The sequence below is a fragment of the Bos mutus genome, chromosome 20, assembly GCF_027580195.1.
Source record: "Bos mutus isolate GX-2022 chromosome 20, NWIPB_WYAK_1.1, whole genome shotgun sequence".
NCBI classification, from domain to species: domain Eukaryota; kingdom Metazoa; phylum Chordata; class Mammalia; order Artiodactyla; family Bovidae; genus Bos; species Bos mutus.
Window position 1 is genome coordinate 46,696,435 of NC_091636.1, and position 22,028 is coordinate 46,718,462.

The following is a 22,028-nucleotide window of genomic DNA, read 5'->3' on the forward strand; positions in this document are numbered from 1 at the left end:
TAGCTTAAAACTCAACATTCAAAAAACTAAGATCATGGCATCCTGTCCCATCACTTCATGGCAAATAGATCGGGAAATAATGGAAACAGTGACAGACTTTATTATTTTGGGTTCCAACATCACTACCGATGGTGACTGAAGCCATGAAATTAAAAGACATTTGTTCCTTGGAAGAAAAGATATGACAAACCTAAACAGCTTATTAAAAATCAGAGACATTACTTTGCCAACAAAGGTCCATCTAGTCAAAGCTGTGGTTTTTCCAGTAGTTATCTGTGGATGAGAGAGTTGGACCATAAAGAAAGATGAGCACTGAAAAATGGTTGGTTTTGAACTGTGGTGTTAGAGAAGACTCTTGAGAGTCTCTTGGACTTCAGGGAGATAAAACTAGTCAATCCTAGAGGAAATCAGTCCTAAATATTCATTGGAAGGACTGGTGTTGAAGCTGAAACTCCAGTACTTTGGCCAGCTGATGTGAAGAACTGACTTACTGGAAAAGACCCTGATGCTGGGAAAAGTTAAATGCAGGAGGAGAAGGGGATGACAGAGGATGGTTGGATGGCATAATGGACTCTGTGGTCATGAGTTTGAGCAAGCTCCAGGAGTTTGTGATGGACAGGGAAGCCTGGCATGCTATAGTCCATGACGTTACAAAGAATTGGACACAAGCGACTGAGCTGACTGAATTATAATGATAATTGCATCAAAATTAACATAGACTACAGTTAATAGACAGGGCTTCACTGATGGTTTAGAGGGGAAAGAATCTGCCTACAATGCAGGAGACTCAGGAGAGGCCAGTTGATCCCTGAGTTGAGAAGATCCCCTGAAAAAGGAAATGGCAATCGATTCCAATATTCTTGCCTGAAATATCCTATGGACACAGGAGCCTGGCAAGTTACAGTCCAAAGGGTCTCAAAGAGTCAGAAAGGACTGAGTGACTGAGCACAGCACACAGTTAATAGACAAAGATTAAAAAATGGATAAAATAAAAGGCCCAACTCAATGCTGTTTATAGGGCACACAATAAAATATAAATATACAAATAAATAAATAAGACACAAGGTGAAAAGATAATCTGAACATGATATAGCATGTAAAAATTCAGCAAAGGATGGTTTAGCTATATTAGCACCCAGCACACAGATTTTAAATCAGGAGGTTTCCTAAAAAAATCAAGACTTAAATTCCTTAAGTAACAGTGTATTATGGTCCATATGCTTTGTTCTGTGCTTACTTGCTCATTCATGTCTGACTCTTTATTACCCCATAGACTATAGTCTGCCAGGCTCCTCTGTCCATGGGGATTCTCCAGGCATGAATACTATGAACTAATAACACATCCTCAGCATATGCATAGATATAGATACAGACATATAGATATACATCAATGTAAGTGTAGATCTAGTGTAGACCAGATGACAAGAAGGATAAGGATTTTAATAATTCAGAGTTTCTGAGGACTGCTATTAATCTTATTGCTTCTCTTCCAAAACTGAAGAGTCATTTTTCTCTTGATGTGTTCAAGAAAGTCTCTCAACAGTTTGAATATGATGTGACTAGTAACGGATGTCTTTGAATACAATGTACTTAGAGTTTGTTGAGCCTCTCGAATGTATGGATTATCATTTTTTATTAAATTAAACTAAAGAAGAGAATTTGGTCTTCTGCATTCTATTCAGCCTCTCAAAGGACTGGATGATGCCCACTGGCAATAAGTCAGTCTACTGTTTCAAATGCTAATTTCTCCCAGAAACACTCATACTAACACACTCGGAAATAATTTTTTATTAGTCACTTGGGCATCCCTCAACTTAGTCAAATTAGCACACCAAATTAACCATCAAGATAGGTGTCTTCTCAAGTAAACTGCAAGTCCATTTAGGCTAGGATTGTGTTTATTGTGACATATATAGGGACTATACTTGAGTATGTCTCAAATAAGGAAATAAGTAGAGCAAACTGAGTCATCAATGACACATATTAAATTCGAGAAAGCATTAAAATGGAGCTCATTTTCAGCAAGCAAAATTTTTAATGGGACAAATAGTACCTAGAAATTATCTTTCAAAAAGATTCAAATAAATTTTCCACTGATAATATGATTCCCTTTTCAGGCTGCTTATTAAATTGCTTCTAAGATTAAAAGTAACAAATATGCTTATAGATAAAAGTCAATTTTGTTATTATTTATTATATATTCTTATTATTTATGTTCTCCTGTATGAGGGCTTCCTTTCTTTACAGTATCACATACTACCAATGCACCAATAAGTTTAAATTTGTCCAGAATTTCTCACTTTTTTCTAATATTCTAATAAGTTCAAATAAGAACATCAAACTTGTTGGTTTGGAAGTGAATTTTTCACTTTGTCCTATGCAAAAAAGTGAATAATTAATATAATCCATTATATTCAATATATATTCTAATATATGGCATAAAACTTGTACAACATACAAAGTATCAAGTGCATACAATGTTCAGTCCTATAATAAGACAAAAACATAATAGATGATATTCACAATAATAAACCAAGGTATGGCAAGATCTTAAAACAATGCCTTTAAAAAAAATAAGCAAGCAGTGAAATTCTGAATGCTTATCCTTATACTTAATCACATATGGAGAAAAAAAGACTTATAATTTTGGGTCTCCTTCCTCTACTTGACAAGGAAGAAGTCACTAAATATTGCTGAATTCTATTTTTTATTGTCTTTAAAATAACAATACCTATAAAATGTTCATAATGTTAACTTCAAGAGATTTATGTAGATATAAAAATTCGAATCTTAACAAGCAAATACTATTATGATCACCAACAGAAACAAACATTTTTGATAATGTATTCATCCTTTCTATGTATCGCCTCATTTGTCCCTCATACATATCGTATCAGGCATTTTCTATATTTTGGCTTGTTATAAAGGATGAAGAAGCTGAGTTCTGTTGAGATCACACAAACTGCTCTTGAGTGCATGACTCTACCTTTCAAGCAAGTATTTGAATGCATGAATTTAAAGACTTTACTCTTAATGAAAATCTTTAATATATGTGAACAATCTTCACTGGTAGCCTAATCATTTGCACAATCTTTTTCACTTATCCAAATAAACAGAACCTACAGCATATTCAAAAATCCATAAATTCAAAATAGAGGCAGCTAGCACTTGTTTTGAGAAGGAAATGGCAACCCACTCCAGTGTTCTTGCCTGGAGAATGCCATGGATGGAGAAGCCTGGTGGGCTGCAGTCCATGGGGTCGCACAGAGTCGGACACGACTGAAGCGACGCAGCAACAACAAGCGCTTGTTTTGCTCCTAAAGCCTGGTGAGGCTCAGCTGCAAGAATACAAATCAATTTGGAGTATCACTCTCTCAGCACTTGGCAACAAAATCTCAAAGTGAATGGAAAATTACAAGGGTTGGATTTATTCCACTTACCAAATAAAAACTACAATCTTATCTTCTTCTTAGTATAGAAAAAATCAAATAAAAATACTTCATTCTGCAAATGCCAAAAACTGCTTTTTGTACAATTACAGTACCAACTCTTCTTTTCCTAACTGTACATTTGTGGGTTTTATGTACCGACCAATCAAGACTATTTGCTTCACTTAGAACTTCTCCTGCCAAAAAGGCAATTTTGTGTATAAATGGCTCCAATCTGGGAAGCCATCCAAAAGAAGCTGTTCAGGTGAAAAACAGTGTGATTTACATCCAGGTGCAAAATGTAAACTTAGCAACAGTTTGAAAATGCTAACCAAAGATATGGAGTAGAATTGAGTTAACTAGACAGGTATATCATCTTCCTTCTGGTAGGTTAAACATCCTAGAAATGCTTTATTATTATTATTTTTAGATTTATAAGAATGCATCTTCCCTTGAGGTTTGCTTATGCTTTTGATTTTTAAGGAAATGGATATTAGGGTAATGACTCATGCCCCACAGAATCTAATGGTAAAAAGTATTAGTAGAGTGGAAAAGAGACCTGTCCTCCTTGAAAGAAAATAAGAAACACTTCAAGGAGATGCATTCATATACCTGAAGATATAATGCAGTTTTCCTCTTTCACTTTCACAGCTCTTCATATAATAACTATGGTGTCTTTTATTTATTTATTTATTTTTAATAGTATAAAAACAAAGCAACCATGTAAATCATCAAAAAACTGAAAATAGAAAGAAGAAAAAGCCCTTGGTTTGTGAAAAAGTTCAAAATACATCTACCTACAATACTGCCCCTGGATCATTTTAGAAGTTAAAAGAAAAGTATGAACCAATGAAACTATGAAATAATATATTGACTCATAAGTTCTGAGAGGTAGAGGAAATGTTTCTCTCCTTTTCCTTGGGTAGTCTTTTAAGTTCTGATTGCTATAAGCTGTAGCAGGGATTTACTAGAAAAATACAGATGGTAAGAAATCTGAACAGACATCTAATGATTGGAATTCTAGTGGTGAAACAAACAATTATTCAAAATGGAAACTTAAGAACTCTGAGGGTTTTCCTGGTGGCTCAGATGGTAAAGAATCTGCCTGCAATGTGGGAGACCTGGGTTCAATCGCTGAAAAAGGAAATAATTGCCTGGAGAATCCCATTGACAGAAGAACCTGGTGGGCTACAATCCATGCAGTCATAAAGAGCTGGACATGACAGAGTGATGAACACTGCTACCAAGGGTTCTGAATCTCAATTTCTTTATTGTAAAATAATGTTTCAATGACTAAGCTTTATTATATGGGAAAAATATTTTATAGTTATGAAACTTTTCATAAAATGAATTTGTAAATTGGTTTTATAGGAGTAAAAGGAAAAGCAATTTAAAATTACTTAATGAATAAATATAATGATTTGTACAATGTTATTAGCAAGTATCATTTATATTCCAGGTGCTGTAAAATTTTAGATTCCTATAAAAGGAATTTAATGTCAATGGTTCTAACATGTTAAATGAAATGTGACATAATCTCTTCTAAAAATGAAAATTAAAGATATTAAATGTATGCATTTTTGGTTCTACACGCAATGTTCATTTATTCATTGTACTCAGTCACTCAGTCGTGTCTGACTCTTTCCCATCCCATGACTGTAACCTGACAGGCTCCTCTCTGCATGGAATTTTCCAGGAAAGAACACTGGAGTGGGTTGCCATTTCCTTCTCCAAGGGATCTTAATGATCCAGGGATCAAACCCATGTCTCCTGCATTGGCAGGCATATTCTTTACCACTGAGTCACTTGGGAAGCCTTAAAAATAGTGTTACTATTTATTTAATAAGTAAGTAATAAGCATAATCAGGCCTTTCTGAAATATAAGGTAGATTGCTTCTTTCATTGTCGCTGCTGCTGCTGGTAAGTCGCTTCAGTCATGTCTGAATCTGGGCAACCCCATAGATGGCAGCCCATCAGGCTCCCCCATCCCTGGGATTCTCCAGGCAAGAACACTGAAGTGGGTTGCCATTTCCTTCTCCAACGCATGAAAGTGAAAAGTGAAAGTGAAGTCGCTCAGTCATGTCCGACTCTTAGCGACCCCATGGACTGCAGCCCACCAGGCTCCTCCGTCCATGGGATTTTCCAGGCAAGAGTACTGGAGTGGGGTGCCATTGCCTTCTCCATCTTTTATTGTTAGTCATGCTTAAATTTACATTTTATTTTTGGCACACAATATAACCTTCCAGTGGTCATGTACAGTTGTGAGAGTTGGACCATAAAGAAGGCTGAGCACTGAAGAATTTGATTCCTTTGAGCTGTGGTGCTAGAGAAGGCTCCTGAGAGTTCCTTGAACAGCAAGGAGACCAAACCAGTCAATCTTAAGGGAAATCAACCCTGAATACTCATTTTAAAGATTGATGCTGAAGTTGAAACTCCGGTATTTTGATTATCTGATAGGAAAGCTGACTCATTGGAAAAGTCCCTGATTCTGGGAAAGACTGAGGGCAGAAGGAGAAGAGGGCATCAGAGGATGAGATGGCTGGATGGCATTACCGATGCAATGAGCATAAACTTGGGCAAACTTTGGGAGGCGCTGAGGCCTGCAGTGCTGCACTCCATGGGGTGGCAAAAAGTTGGAAAAAACTGGGCGATTGAACAACAACAACACCATATGACTTTGGATAACTGTTTGAGTTTCTTCTTCTTCATGTATAATAGCATAACATGACATGGAAGACAGAAGTAAGAGAGAAGAAATGGGAAATGAAAGGAAGGTATTTCAAAAATAAATGATGGAGTAGTGATTAAGACTTTGCCTTCAATACAGGGGATGCAGGCTCAATCCCTGGTCTAGGAGCTAAGATACCACATGCTTCACTGCCAAAAAACTAGAACATAAACTATAGAAACAATATTATAACAAATTTAATAAAGACTTTAAAAATGCATGTGTTGTGCTAAGTCGCTTCAGTTGTATCTGACTCTGTGGCCTGTAGCCTGTCAGACCCCTCTGTCCGTGGGATTCTCCAGGAATGAGTACTGGAATGGTTGTCATGTCCTTCTCCAGGGCAACTTCCTGACCCAGGGATCCAACCTGTCTCCTGCATTATAGTCACATTCTTTACTATCTGAGCCATTTAATCATTCCCTTCTACAGGGATTCCCTTCTACAGGGATCAAGCTGAGGTTTCCTGAATTGCATGCAGATTCTTTACAGTCTGAATCACCAGGGAAGCCATCTTTTAAAATGGTCTTTGTCAAAAAATCTTTAAAAAATAAATTTATAAAATGAGAAACATAGATATTAAATCTATATAAACCTGAAGAAATGAGTTTGAAAAACTTGATTAATAATATTTCTTTATACTAATTGTTGAGCAGACCCAAGGGGAAAGTTCTATGATGGAAATCACCTTGTAAATTTGTTTTGTCCTCTACCATAAATAATCCTTAATCTGATACTTTTTAATATCTGCTCATATTCCAGTGAATTGTTCTGACAAAAAATGACTATTCTGTTGGTTTATTTACTAATTAGTAATTATTAAAATATAGGTATGACTTTATTATTTTATCTAAATTACTAATCCTAAAATTTTATCATTTTCACCAGTAATTTTTGTACATTGACCAACTATATTGCATTTCAAAAGCATTGGTTGGATAGTTTCTATAAAGCTCAACAATTAAGATGTGATATTGCTAGAAGAGAAGATTGCAGACCACAGGAATGATACGTGAAGCTTATAACAGACCTAAATATTTAAGGACACTTGATTTGACAAAATGAATTTACAGGTTAGTGAGTAAAGGAAGACATTTTTAATAAACAGTGCTGGACAAATAACTATATAAATCAGAGTTACACAACATGTCCTCAAAAAGAACAGGAAACATAGACTTAAAATATTAATAGATACTACTCAGATCTATCAAAATTTCCTAATTGAAAGACACACTTAATACTCAGTATTGGTAGAGGTATAAAACAACTGGAATCTTCTTTCATGGCTGGTGAGGGTGTAAGTTGGAACAACTATTTTGGAAATGTCTTGTACTTGATAGTATTCAAAAAATCTTAATATACATATACCTCATGATTCATCTCCCTGTTTATACAATATATGCACATGTTTTACTAAAAACATGTACAAGTGTGTTAATGGAAACATTATTCATAAGGGGAGAATATAAAATCAACTTAAATATTTATTCATTGCAATGAATTCATATCATGGAATCAAATAAAAACCTGAACCCTGAAACAGCAAACAATAGCTAGGTGAACCTAAAAAAAATAGGCCAGGCATCAGGTACAGAAATGAACGTGGAATATGATCCCATTTAAATAAAGTTAGTAAACAGAAAAATTTAAGTTTAGAAGTCAGAATATTGGTTATTCTCAGATGTGATAATGAACAGAATGGGGCTCAAGGAGGGATGTGATGTTGGTAATGCTGTATGTCTTGATGAAGATGTGATGTTAGCGGTAAGTTCCCCTTGGAACAATACCATGGAGTTATTCGTTTAACATTTGTTCAAAGTATTTCTAAATCGGAAAAAAAAAAAAAAATCTACCAAAATTAACAGTATTTCTTTTCTTCTAGTGAGAGATAAAAGGATTCCTTTTAGTTGTTTGTTTGTTTGTTCCTCCCTTTTTATAGGCTATGGGATTTTTCGAAAGTTTAAGAGAATGAATTACTATTAATCTGAAACTAAAATACTATACTAAAAAAAACCTACACAATTAGAAATTAAAATTGGTGGATGTGGGAAAGAAGAATGACATAGATATTGTAAAGTAAAGGGACATTCACTACTTTTATGACCTCATCTTGATAAGTACATATCCCCACATGTGAAATAAAGCTGGACATATCCCAAAATAATAATAGATAAACATTTATGTGTGCAGTTGCTTTAAAAACTATTTCCTTTTGCTCTTGGGTGTAAGCAAAGTGAAACCTAATATATATATATTAGGTCTCCCACATTGCAGGCAGATATTTGGGAGATATTAATATATATATATATATTTTTATAATATTGCCATCAGGAAAAAACCTATGGTTTTTAACTGAATTATGAGATATCTGGTAAACTGAATCTGGGACAGAACTAAAAAGTATAAGAAAATGTCACATAAACATTCTATGGTTTCAGGTTATTTTGTTGTTGTTATTGTTGAATACACATAAGAAATTTAAACGCGGTATAAATAATGTGGGTTTGGAGAACAATATGACTAGTTATCTGACTTTATAAAAGCTACAAAACATTTTTCCTCAAGTCAAAACTTTAAAATACATACATTTGATATTAACTTATTTTATAACCTTAGTAGATTTTCAACGTAGGAAAATGTTGAAAGGCACTGGAAGATAAAAATATGTTTAGGCCAGTTAAATACATTAATTTTCTTGTTATTCAATTAAGTATGTGCTTACAGTCATTTGCAAACATTGAGTTTATATCTGAAAAATTAAGGTAATGTTCCACGCCAATTGCAACCCATAAATTCTGTCTATCCTTTCTCTAGATGCTGACGTCCTCCATCTGCCCTTTGGCTATTTGTTACTTTGTGGAACATTTATTTTTGTTTCCATAAACGCTTTAAATAAAAAGCCATTTAATCCAGTCATCTGAAGCATAACATATGCTTTTTCAGGGTTATCAAAATATCTTACTCTTCTTTTAAAGGATCTTAACTATGCAATTCTACTTTTGGGCTTTCTTCCAAACAAGACTAAAATAGAATTGCAGTTGCACAATAAACAAGAGTTGCTAATTGCCACTTTTGTAGAATTTCTTACAAAAAAAGGAATATCACTTCAAAATGTGTTTTGATGGAACTTTTTCCTCTCTATTCATCTTGTTTCTGATAACTCAGGACTATTTCTTTGCACTTGTGCATTTGAATTTTGCCTATGTTTTGAAAGATAAGTTTCTTTTGTTTAATTTTTTCTTCACTAAATGCATTTTCTGCTTTTCTATTCTAGAGTTAGAGTTGTAGTAATTTTCAAACTTTGTAATTTATCTTTAAAACATTATGCTTACTTGTTCATCTTCAAGTTGAAACTAAGATTCTTAAAAATAATGGTCAAAACAAATGATTTTAATATTGTAGTCAATAGAGTTTACACTTAAAATTATTTATTAGTGTGTTGATGTTGCATAGTGTTTTATTTACAGACACCCCTCTAGACTCCTATGTCCTTAACTTTGAGAAAAAATGTCATATTTTAAGAATGCTGAATTGCTAATTATTAAAATAAAACTCCCAATAGGAGAATATGAATGGCTCCCAACTTATTTTATCTAATTATCCTATTATGAGCTATGATTTCTATGTGATAGCTTATTTTTCTCCTCTGGAAAAATAAATATACGAAATTGATTTTATATTAAAACATGGGAAGGAATGATTATTAGAGAAATCATTTGACCATGGCTCTTTTATCTACTTCAACTGATATTTTTCTTAGGAACACTGTGAAATAAATTTATAATATATATATGGCAGCTACTTAATATCTCCCAAAAAATCTCTCAAACAAATTTCTCCCAAGATACAGAATTCTTTATAGGTTGTTGAACAACCAAGCTGTCAACTTTGAGTCAACTGAGAAAGTCTTCATAATATTGTTCTTTACTTAGTAACAACCACTTTCATAGTCTGATCTTTTGGTCATTCATGTTTTGGATCTAAATTTATACATTGAGTTTAGTACTATTTCATTCCTTAACTAGGTAAAACTACTTTGCTATATGTTTTCATATTTCCCCAGTGTAGTAAGTAGAACCTATCATAATTGAAAAAAAAAAGAGTGAAGTTGCTCAGTCATGTCCAACTCTTTGTGACCCAGTGGACTGTAGCCTATCAGGCTCCTCTGTCCATGGGATTCTCCAGGCAAGAATACTGGAGTGAGTTACAATTTCCTTCTCCAGGGGAGCTTCTTGACCCAGGGATCGAACCTCAGTCTCCCACATTGCAGGCAGATGCTTTACCCTCTGAGCCATAATAGGGAAGCCATAATAAAAATAACATCTTAATTTTAGGACTGTCCCAATGGACTTCAGTCTTCATTAAGTGGAATATTTATTTACATTTCCAGGAACTAGAAATTTTGTTTTTATGTCTATCTATCATCATTATTAATAACTCAGGTCAGTTCACTCAGTCCAGGCACTCAGTCGTGTCCAACTTTTTGTGACCCCATGAACTGCAGCACGCCAGGCCTCCCTGTCCATCACCAACCCCCGGAGTCCACCCAAAACCATGTCCATCGAGTCAGGGATGCCATCCAGCCATCTCATCCTCTGTCGTCCCCTTCTCCTCCTGCCCCCAATCCCTCCCAGCATCAGAGTCTTTTCCAATGAGTCAACTCTTCGCATGAGGTGGCCAAAGTACTGGAGTTTCAGCTTTAGCATCATTCCTTACAAAGAAAACCCAGGACCGATCTCCTTTAGAATGGACTGGTTGGATCTCCTTGCAGTCCAAGGGACTCTCAAGAGTCTTCTCCAACACCGCAGTTCAAAAGCATCAATTCTTTGGCACTTAGATTTCCTCACAGTCCAACTCTCACATCCATACAGGACCACTGGAAAAATCATAGCCTTGACTAGTTGGACCTTTGTTGGCAAAGTAATGTCTCTGCTTTTTATTTTTTTTTAGATAACTTATTTATTTATTCATTCATGCATTCTTGAAATGTTTACTGAGCACCTATATTAATAAAGGTACTATTCTAGGTACTGACAATAAAAAACAAATAAGTCAATAATGTAACCCCAACTGTAATGGAGCTTATATTCTAATAGAGAAGATAGACAACAAAAAATAAACAAATAAATAAGATAATTCCAGATAAAGCAGTTAAATGGTAACTTAGTCCAGTATTCTTGCCTGGAAAATCCCATGGACAGAAAAGCCTGGCTGGCTCCAGTCCATGGGGTCTCATGTTCAAAATTCTCTGCTTTTTAATATGCTGTCTAGGTTGGTCATAACTTTCCTTCGAAGGAGTAAGTGTCTTTTAATTTCATGGCTGCAATCACCATCTGCAGTGATTTTGGAGCCCAGAAAAATAGCTCAGACAGATGTAGATAAATCTATGAAATAGATTTATAAATGAATACTAGTATTTTATGTGAGCTTTTCAGTGGTGGAGGGATTCTAGACAGCAAAACAAGTGAGAGAACTTTCATAACTAAGAGTTTGTAACTAACACCAGATTATAGATATTTGAAAGAACATTAAGAGGAGAAGGGCTTCCCTGGTGGCTCAGATGGTAAAGAATCTGTTTGCAATTCACAAGACTTGGGTTACATCCCTGGATGAGGAAGATCCCCTGGAGAAGGGAATGGCAATCCATTCTTGTATTCATGCCTGGAGAATCCCATGGACAGAGGAGCCTGGCGGGCTACAGTCCATGGGGTCACGAAGAGTTGGACATGACTGAGTGATTAACACACACACACACACAAAGAGGAGAAATCAAAATTTTGAGACAACTAAAGTCAAAATTGACTTGAGACATATTTGGATAAACAGTGTTTTGAATTAAGAGCTGGATCTTATTTGTAGCCCAGCAAGAAGACCACAGCTAGCAACACGGAGACCGAGGTCAGCTTGACCAGGTTTAGGAAGCCATCTGTGGATCTTGATTTGTGAAAGTAGCATGTGTGCTAAGTTGCTTCAGTCATGTCCAGCTTTTTGTGACACTATGGACTGTAACCCGCCAGGCTCCTCTGTCCATGGGATTCCCCAGGCAAGAGTACTAGAGTGGGTTGCCATGCCCTCCTCCAGGAAATAATCTGGACTCAGGAATAGAAGCCACATCTCTCACATCTCCTGCATTGGCAGGTGAATTCTTTACCACTAGCGCTACCTGGGAAATCTGAAAGTTGCATGACGTAACTAATTCCATTTTAAGCTAGAGAGGCAAGTCCAGAGACTGGCTTACAATTTCAGTAAAGAAAGCATGTTGGAGGTTGGATTTGAATGTGCCAATACTTCTGCTGCCTGTAAGAAAAGTCTATGGCATTGCTTCTGGTTTTGCAAAATCTAGCCAGTACTTTCACTCCAGAGGCAATTTTCCTGACATATGCCATGTGCTAAGATAAAACCATGAAGTAAGGCAATGAATTGAAGGTTGATATAAACAGCTGTTATAAAATATAAAGTGTTAGACTGTTTAACAGAAGAGTGAGGAATTGTTTGAAAGCTAAAATAGGCAGAAAGGAGAGCTGAACATAGCCCATGACACAGGTGAACTGTGAAAGAATATAAACAGCTATAACTGAGAATCCTGCTGATATTAATATAATGTTAAATAGTTCTAAAGACCTCATACCAATTGCACTTTTAAGTCAAATTCTAACTCTGTGTGTGTGTGTGTGTGTGATAAAGTTTTATTAAAGTACAAAGGAGATAGAGAAAGCTTCTGGCATCAGAAGGGGGCAGAAAGAGTACCCGCTTGCTAGTGTTAACAATGAAGTTACATACTCCAAAGAATGTCTGGAGGTTGTAAAGACCTCCCATAATTTACATTTTAAGATAACAGAATTAGCCAGAAGGTTTAATCCAAAGACTGTCCTTAGGCAGGATACATTATTGTTATATAATCCTAAGGAATATGGAGAAAGAAAAAAGTTTGTCCTTTCTTCCTCCTTGAGAATTCCAGACCCTTCTCTCCTTGGGGACCCCTAGACTCCCTATCAACCTGCCTAGGAAATGACTCTCTCAGTGTCCTGAATTATAAGTATTTTCTTTTCCATAATGTCCTACTGGAAAGAGGATTGACAAAGAAAGGTGTTAGAGTGAAAAGTGGTTCATAAGGTGAAACTGAGTCTCTGGAGAGTATGCACTGTACAAAACGCTGGATAACACCTAAAATGACTCATTTGATGGATACACACTAGCACCATATATTTTGTCATTTTCCAGAAATGATATTATTTGCTCAAACAACACAGCATTATGTACCTCACCCTGACATCCAGTAATCATCCTCTTTTAGTTCTGCATCCTAACATCAATCACACTTTGTAGTTGAGAAATGACAGTCACAACTTGGGCTCAGGTGTGAGGTACCAGGCTTAGAGCTTTCATTCATCCTGATCAGCTCTTCCATAAATTTTGCTACCACTGTCAGCAGCATTATGAGCTTCTCAGCCACCCAGTTAAGGTATTATAAAATTTAACTTTTTCAGCTCCATTTATTCAACAAACCTTAGCAATATTTCTCTTCTAATTGATAGTACTCAAACTCAGGCCCTCATCCTTTAGCTCCTGGTTCAGTTCATTGTCATTCTTTTTAGATCACTTAATATTAGGTTTGCTTCTCTCTGACCCATCTGGTTCACTTTCACCAGTCCAATTTTAAACAAACACCCACAATGTATTCCTTTATATTATTTTGTTGATTTCCCAGTGGATCTCTATTTTCTACCAAAACCAATTTAAACTTCAGTTTCTTTTTTCTTTTTTGAATTTATTAAAAAATTTTTTTAAATTTTATTTTATTTTTAAACTTTACAATATTGTATTAGTTTTGCCAAATATCGAAATGAATCCACCATAGGTATACCTGTGTTCCCCATCCTGAACCGTCCTCCCTTCTCCCTCCCCATACCCTCCCTCTGGGTCGTCCCAGTGCACCAGCCGCAAGCATCCAGTATCGTGCATCAAACCTGGACTAGTGACTCGTTTCATACATGATATTTTACATGTTTCAATGCCATTCTCCCAAATCTCCCCACCCTCTCCCTCTCCCACAGAGTCCATAAGACTGATCTATACATTGTCAACTAAGAGATCATTATATTTCATTTTAGATTAAGGCCTTGGATGTAGTTTCATTGTCCTTAAAATGAATAAACTTTTTCTGCTGATAAGAAAAGAAAAAAGGTTGTAGTGAAGTGATGATGATGATGATGAAAGGATGAAAGTGAAAGTCGCTCAGTCGTGTCCAACTCTTTGCTACCCCATGAACTATACATTCCATGGGATTTTCCAGGTCAGAATACTGGAGTGAGTAGCTGCTCCCTTCTCAGGGATCTTCCCGACCCAGGGATCCAACCCTTGTCTCTGGATTGCAGGTAGATTCTTTACCATAAAAGTACACTATGTTTTTTTTTTTTTTTTTCTTAAAACTCACAAGTAATTCAAATATCCAAATGGTATTCACCATGTCCTTATTAATATAAAGAAAATTATTAAGCTTTATTTTATCTATAGAAACAGAATAGTGACTTAGAATTGATGATAAATTCTGTCTTAGAGCAATGCATGGAATTTATTAAAATAAAAGTACATTAATTATGAAAAGTACAATCAGGAGGCGGTCCTAAGAGATGGAGGAATAGGACAGGGAGATCGCTTTCTCCCCCACAAATTAATCAAAAGAACATCTGAACGCTGAGTAAATTCCAGAAAACAACTTATGAATGCTGGCAGAGGACATCCAGCACCCAGAAAAGCAGCCCATTGTCTTTGAAAGGAGGTAGGAAAAAATAGAAAAGACAAAAAGAGAAACAAAAGAGGTAGGGACAGCACTCCATCCCAGGAAGGGAGTCTTAAGAAAGAGAGGTTTCCAAACACCAGGAAACACTCTCACTACTGAGTCTGTGGCAAGCCTTGGAACCACATTTCAGTTCAGTTCAGTAGCTGAGTCATGTCCGACTCTCTGTGACCCAATGAATCGCAGCACTTCAGGCCTCCCTGTCCATCACCAACTCCCAGAGTTCACTCAGACTCACGTCCATTGAGTCAGGGATGCCATCCAGCCATCTCATCCTCTGTCATCCCCTTCTCCTCCTGCCCCCAATCCCTCCCAGAATCAGAGACTTTTCCAATGAGTCAACTTTTCGCATGAGGTGGCCAAAGTACTGGAGTTTCAGCTTTAGCATCATTCCTTCCAAAGAAATCCCAGGGCTGATCTCCTTCAGAATGGACTGGTTGGATCTCCTTGCAGTCCAAAGGACGCTCAAGAGTCTTCTCCAATACCACAGTTCAAAAGCATCAATTCTTCGGGGCTCAGCCTTCTTCACAGTCCAACTCTCACATCCATACATGACCACAGGAAAAACCATAGCCTTGACTAGACGGACTTTTGTTAACAAAGTATGTCTCTGCTTTTCAATATGCTAATTAGGTTGGTCATAACTTTTTTTCCAAAGAGTAAGTGTCTTTTAATTTCATGGCTGCAGTCACCATCTGCTGTGATTTTGGAGCCCAAAAGCATAAAGTCTGACACTGTTTCCACTGTTTCCCCATCTATTTGCCATGAAGTGATGGGACCGGATGCCATGATTTTCGTTTTCTGAATGTTGAGCTTTAAGCCAACTTTTTCACTCTCCACTTTCACTTTCATCAAGAGGCTTTTAGTTCCTCTTCACTTTCTGCCATAAGGGTGGTGTCATCTGCATATCTGAGGTTTCCCTCTGGCTCAGATGGTAAAGTGTCTGCCTGCAATGCAGGAGACCCAGGTTCGATCCCTGGGTCAGGAAGATCCCCTGGAGAAGGAAATGGCAACCCACTCCAGTACTCTTACCTGAAAAGCTCCATGAACTGTTGCCTGAGGAGCCTGGTAGGCGACAGTCCATGGAGTCGCAAAGAGTCGGACACGACTGAGCGACTTCACATGTTCTTCACATGTTCTCATCTTTGCATAAGACAGTGTCTTAGGTTAGGGCTTTTTGCGTGGTAGCTATCCCACAGTCTGGTTTGCTAGCACAAGTTAGTTCCTTCAGATTGCCCTCAGGGCATTCAGGCCCAGTCCTTACTCTAAGCAATGCATCCCGCGCCTCCGTACCCAGCCCCTGCTGCTAGTGGCAGATGCAGAAGTCTGTGCTTCTTCTCTGCTGGGGGAGTTACGGTTGGGCATGTAATCTGTGGGTTTTAATTACTTATTTATTTTTCCTCCCGGTTATGTTGCCCTTTGTGGTTCTGGAGGTTCGTGACATTGTACAGGAGACAGGGATCAAGACCATCCCCATGGAAAAAGAAAGGCAAAAAACCAAAATGGCTGTCTGAAGAGGCCTTACAAATAGCTGTGAAAAAAGAGAAGCGAAAAGCAAAGGAACAAAGGAAAGATATAAGTATCTGAATGCAGATTTCCAAAGAATAGCAAGAAGAGATAAGAAAGCCTTCCTCAGCGATCAATGCAAAGAAATGGAGGAAAACAACACAATGGGAAAGATGTGAGATCTCTTCAAGAAAATTAGAGATACCAAGGGAACATTTCATGCAAAGATGGGCTTGATAAAGGACAGAAATGGTATGGCCCTAACAGAAGCAGAAGATACTAAGAAGAGGTGGCAGGAATACAGAGAAGAAATGTACAAAAAAGATCTTCACGACCAAGATAATCACAATGGTGTGATCACTCATCTAGAGCCAGACATCCTGGATTGTGAAGTCAAGTGGGCCTTAGAAAGCATCACTATGAACAAAGCTAGTGGAGGCGATGGAATTCCAGTTGAGCTCATTCAAATCCTGAAAGATGATGCTGTGAAAGTGCTGCACTCAATATGCCAGCACATTTGGAAAACTCAGTAGTGGCCACAGGATTGGGAAAGGTCAGTTTTCATTCCAATCCCAAAGAAAGGCAATGCCGAAGAATGCTCAAACTACCGCACAATTGCACTCATCTCACATGTTAGTAAAGTAATGCTCAAAATTCTCAAAGCCAGGCTTCAGCAATATGTGAACTGTGAACTTCCAAATGTTCAAGCTGTTTTTAGAAAAGGCAGAGGAACCAGAGATCAAATTACCAACATCCACTGGATCATGGAAAAAGCAAGAGAGTTCCAGAAAAACATCTATTTCTGCTTTCTTGACTATGCCAAAGCCTTTGACTGTTTGGATCACAATAAACTGTGGAAAATTCTGAAAGAGATGGGGATACCAGACCACCTGATCTGCCTCTTCAGAAACCTATATGCAGGTCAGGAAGCAGCAGTTAGAACTGGACATGGAACAACAGACTGGTTTCAAATAGGAAAAGGAGTATGTCAAGGTTGTATATTATCATCCTGCTTATTTAACTTATATGCAGAGTACATCATAACAAATGCTGGGCTGGAAGAAGCACACGCTGGAATCAAGATTGCTGGGAGAAATATCAATAACCTCAGATATGCAGATGACACCACCCTTATGGCAGAAAGTAAAGAGGAACTAAAGAGCCTCTTTATGAAAGTGGAAAGAGGAGAGTGAAAAAAATTGGCTTAAAGCTCAACATTCAGAAAACAAAAATCATGGCATCTAGTCTCATCACTTCATGGGAAATAGATGGGGAAACAGTGGAAACAGTGGAAACAGTGGAAGACTTTATTTTTGGGGGCTCCAAAATCACTGAAGATGGTGACTGCAGCCATGAAATTAAAAGACGCTTACTCCTTGGAAGAAAAGTTATGACCAACCTAGACAGCATATTAAAAAGCAGAGACATTACTTTGTCAACAAAGGTCTGGCTAGTCAAGGCTATGGTTTTTTCAGTGGTCATGTATGGATCTGAAAGTTAGACTGTGAAGAAATCTGAGCACTGAAGAATTGATGCTTTTGAAGTGTGGTGTTGGAGAAGACTCTTGAGGGTCCCTTGGACTGCAAGGAGATCCAACCAGTCCATTCTAAAGGAGATAAGACTCTGATGCTGGGAGGGATTGGAGGCAGGAAGATAAGGGGATGACAGAAGATGAGATGGCTGGATGGCATCCCAGACTCGATGGACAGGGATTTGGGTAAACTCCAGGTGTTGGTGATGGACAGGAAGCCTGGCATGCTGCAATTCATGGGGTCCCAAAGAGTTGGACAGGACTGAGAGAATGAACTGAACTGAAGACACCATCAGGCCCACGCACAGAATGAAACTGAGTAGAGCTAGCCAGCTGCAGACTGGCCCATTCCCCTCTCTGGTGACAGGCACACGAGGGCAGCCAGAACCGGAAGGGGGCAGTTGCAGTCCCAGAGTGGCATCATCTGCCAAACATCTGCAAGTAGACTTCGTTGGTAACCAAGACTTCTTGGAATTCTGGACGGTCAACATCCACCTGAGAAGGTGCACCAGTTGTACAACCAGAAAACCGACCAGCAGGGACGGGGGAGGTGATAAGTTGCAGTGACCACGCTCTCCAAACACCTGGTCACCTGAGCTGCTCGGACCTGTGAAAGTGAAGTCGCTCAGTCGTGTCCGACTCTTTGTGACCCCGTGGACTGTTGCCTACCAGGTTTCTCTGTCCATGGGATTTTCCAGACAAGAATACTGGAGTGGGTTGCCATTTCCTTCTCCAGGAGATCTTCCCAACCCAGGGATTTAACCCAGGTCTCCTGCATTGTAGGCAGATGCTTTACCATCTGAGCCACCAGGGAAGTATTGGACCTGGGAAGGGCACAAAATGCAGGCTCAACCATGTGTGTGCCTCTGAGGACTACCTGAGTACCTGAACCTGAGTGGCTTAGACCTGGGGACTGCATACAACCTAGGGTTGGCCTCCGACAGTTCCCAGCAGAGCAACCTAGAGCCTAAGCAGTGTTGACAGGGAAAGCAAACACGCCGGGGGTAAACCCAGTGTGGCTGAGACACTGTGAGCACACGCCAGTGTTATTTGTTTGCAGCATCCTTCCCTCCCCACAGCACGACTGAACAAGTGAGCCTAAAAAAGTGTCCACCACCACCCCCTTGTGCCAGGGCAGAAATTAGTCACTGAAGAGATCAGCAAACAGAAGAAGCTAAAACAGAGGGAACCTCCTTGGAAGTGACAGGTGCAACGGATTAAAACCCTGTAGTTAGTACTGACTACATAGGAAGGGGCCTATAGATCTTGAGAAATATAAGCCGGATCAAGGAACTATCTAAAAATGAACTGACCCCACACTGCCCACAACACCACCAGAGAAATTCTAGATATATTTTTACTACCATTCTTTATTTTTTTTTAATTTTTTTTATTTTAAGTCCTCTATTACTCCTTTAACTTTCATTTTTATAACCTACTATTACTTTGCAAAATAAAAAAATAGAGACCCTATTTTTTAAAGCAAACTTCATATATATATGGGAGCTTCCCTGGTGGCTCAGAGGTTAAAGCGTCTGCCTGGAATGCAGGAGACCAGGGTTCAATCCCTGGGTTGGGAAGATCCCCTGGAGAAGAAAGTGACTTTGTTTGTTTGTTTGTTTGTTTTCCTTTAATAGCATATTTTTGAAAATCCAACCTCTACTCTAGGTTTTTAATCTTTACTTTTTGGTATTTGTTATCAATTTTGTACCTTTAAGAACCCAATGTTCAGTACCCATTTTTACTTGGGAGCGAGATTACTGGCTTGACTGCTCTCTTCCCCTTTGGACTCTCCTCTTTCTCCACCAGGTCGCCTCTATCTCCTCCCTCCCCCTTCTCTTCTCTACCCAACTCTGTGAATCTGTTTGTATGTTCCACATGATGGAGAACACTTGGGTAACTGATTACTGGCTGGATCTCCTTTTGATTCCCCTCTTTATCCTCCTGGCCACCGCTGTCTCCTTCCTCCCTCTTCTCTTCTCTGTATAACTCTGTGAACATCTCTGACTGGTCCAGACTGTGGAGAACACATAAGGAAGTGATTACTGGCTAGCTTGCTCTCTCCTCTTTTGATTCATGTCATCTCATTTGGGTCACCTCTATCTCCCTCCTCCCTCTTCTCATCTCCATGTAACTCTGTGAACATCTCTGGGTGTCCCTCACTGTGGAGAAACTTTTCATCTTTAATTTAGATGTTTTATCAATGGTACTGTATAGATGGAGAAGTCTTGAGGCTACTTGAGTCTTAAAAATAAGATTGAAAACCAGAAGCAGAAGGCTTAAGTCCAAATCCTGAGAACACCAGAGGGAAAATTAATTGACAGGAGCTCATCAAATGCCTCCATACCTACACTGAAACCAAGCAACACCCAAGGGCCAATAAGTTCCAGAGCAATACATACCACACAAATTCTCCAGCAACACAGGAACACAGCCCTGAGCTTCAATATACAGGCTGCCCAAAGTCACTCCAAACCCATTGACATCTCATTACTGGACACTTCATTGCACTCCAGAGAGAAGAAATCCAGCTCCATGCACCAGAACACCTACACAGGCTTCTCTAACCAGGAAACCTTGACAAGCCACCCGTACAACCCCACCTACAGTGAGAAAAGTACAATCAATCTGAGATCATTAAGAAATTAATTTAAAAAGCCTCTCTAGGGTCAAAGGCTATTTATCTAACTTTGAAGTATTCCTATATTATTATATACAGATATACCTCTGAGACATTGTAGGCCTGGTTCCAGACATTGCAATAAAGCAAATATCAAAATAAAACAAATCCCACAAATATTTTTATTTCCTAGTGTATATAAAAATAATGTTTACACTACTTCAGTCTACTGTGTGCAGTAATATTATGTCTAAATAATGTACATACTTTAATTAATAAATACTTTATTGATAAAAAGTGCCAATTATCATCTCAGCCTTTAAGGAGTCATAGGAGTAACATCAAAGATCACAGATTACCATAATAAATATAACAAAAAAATGACAGCAGTAGACTTGTTTGATGCAAGATTGGCATGAACCTTCAATTTGTTAAAAAAAAAAAAAAATCTCTGAAAAATGTAATAGAGCAAAGAGCAATAAAATGAAGTATGCCTGTAATTATAAAATGAAAAAATCCAGAAAAATAGTTTTATTAGTTAGATTCCTACTGGAATAACAATAGTGACAGAAAATTGTTTAAATAGAGAGAAGTATCATATTTAAACAGTTTTAAGTATTTATGTCAGTGAGGTACATAATTTTATGAGAAAATAGAAATAGACTTTAGGGAAATAGAAAACCATTTAGAGATAATATTAAAAATATTTGTTCAAAACTTTGTTCACACATTTAACAGATTTCTAACTTCATTGTAAACATTTTGTGTGTGTGAATGCTGAGTCACTATGTGTGTGATTGTATGTTAAGTCGCTTCAGATGTGTCCAGACTCTTTGCAACCTTATGGACTGTACCCCACCAGGCTCCTCTGTCCATGGGATTCTCTAGGCAAGAATACTGAAGTGGGCTGTTTTGCCCTCCTCCAGGGGTTTACCTGACCCAGGAATGGAATCCTCATCTCTTACCTCTCTTGTATTGGCAGGTGGGGTCTTTACAACTAGCACCACCTGGAAAACCCAGAAACATTTTAGATTCACAGAAAGGTAGAGAGACTAATACAATGAATGTACAGCACCCATCATGCATCTTCAAAAATTATTGATATTCTGCGACTCCATATCCTCTATCTATTCACAGTATTGAAATGAAAAATTACATACCTCATATTCTTTTGCAAATAATAACTTTCATATGTGTTCCTAGCATACATTTTAAAAATGTAAACACAGTAAATTATCAACAAAATAGATAATAAACCTTTAATGTTATCAAATACCCATTTGATTTTCAACTTTGCAAAATATATTGAAATTGCTTTTACAAAAATTGAGTTATTTGAATCAAGATCCAAATAAATTCTGGAAAACTCATACCTTATATTTGGTTCATATAGCTAAAGCTTCATCTAACATATAACCATT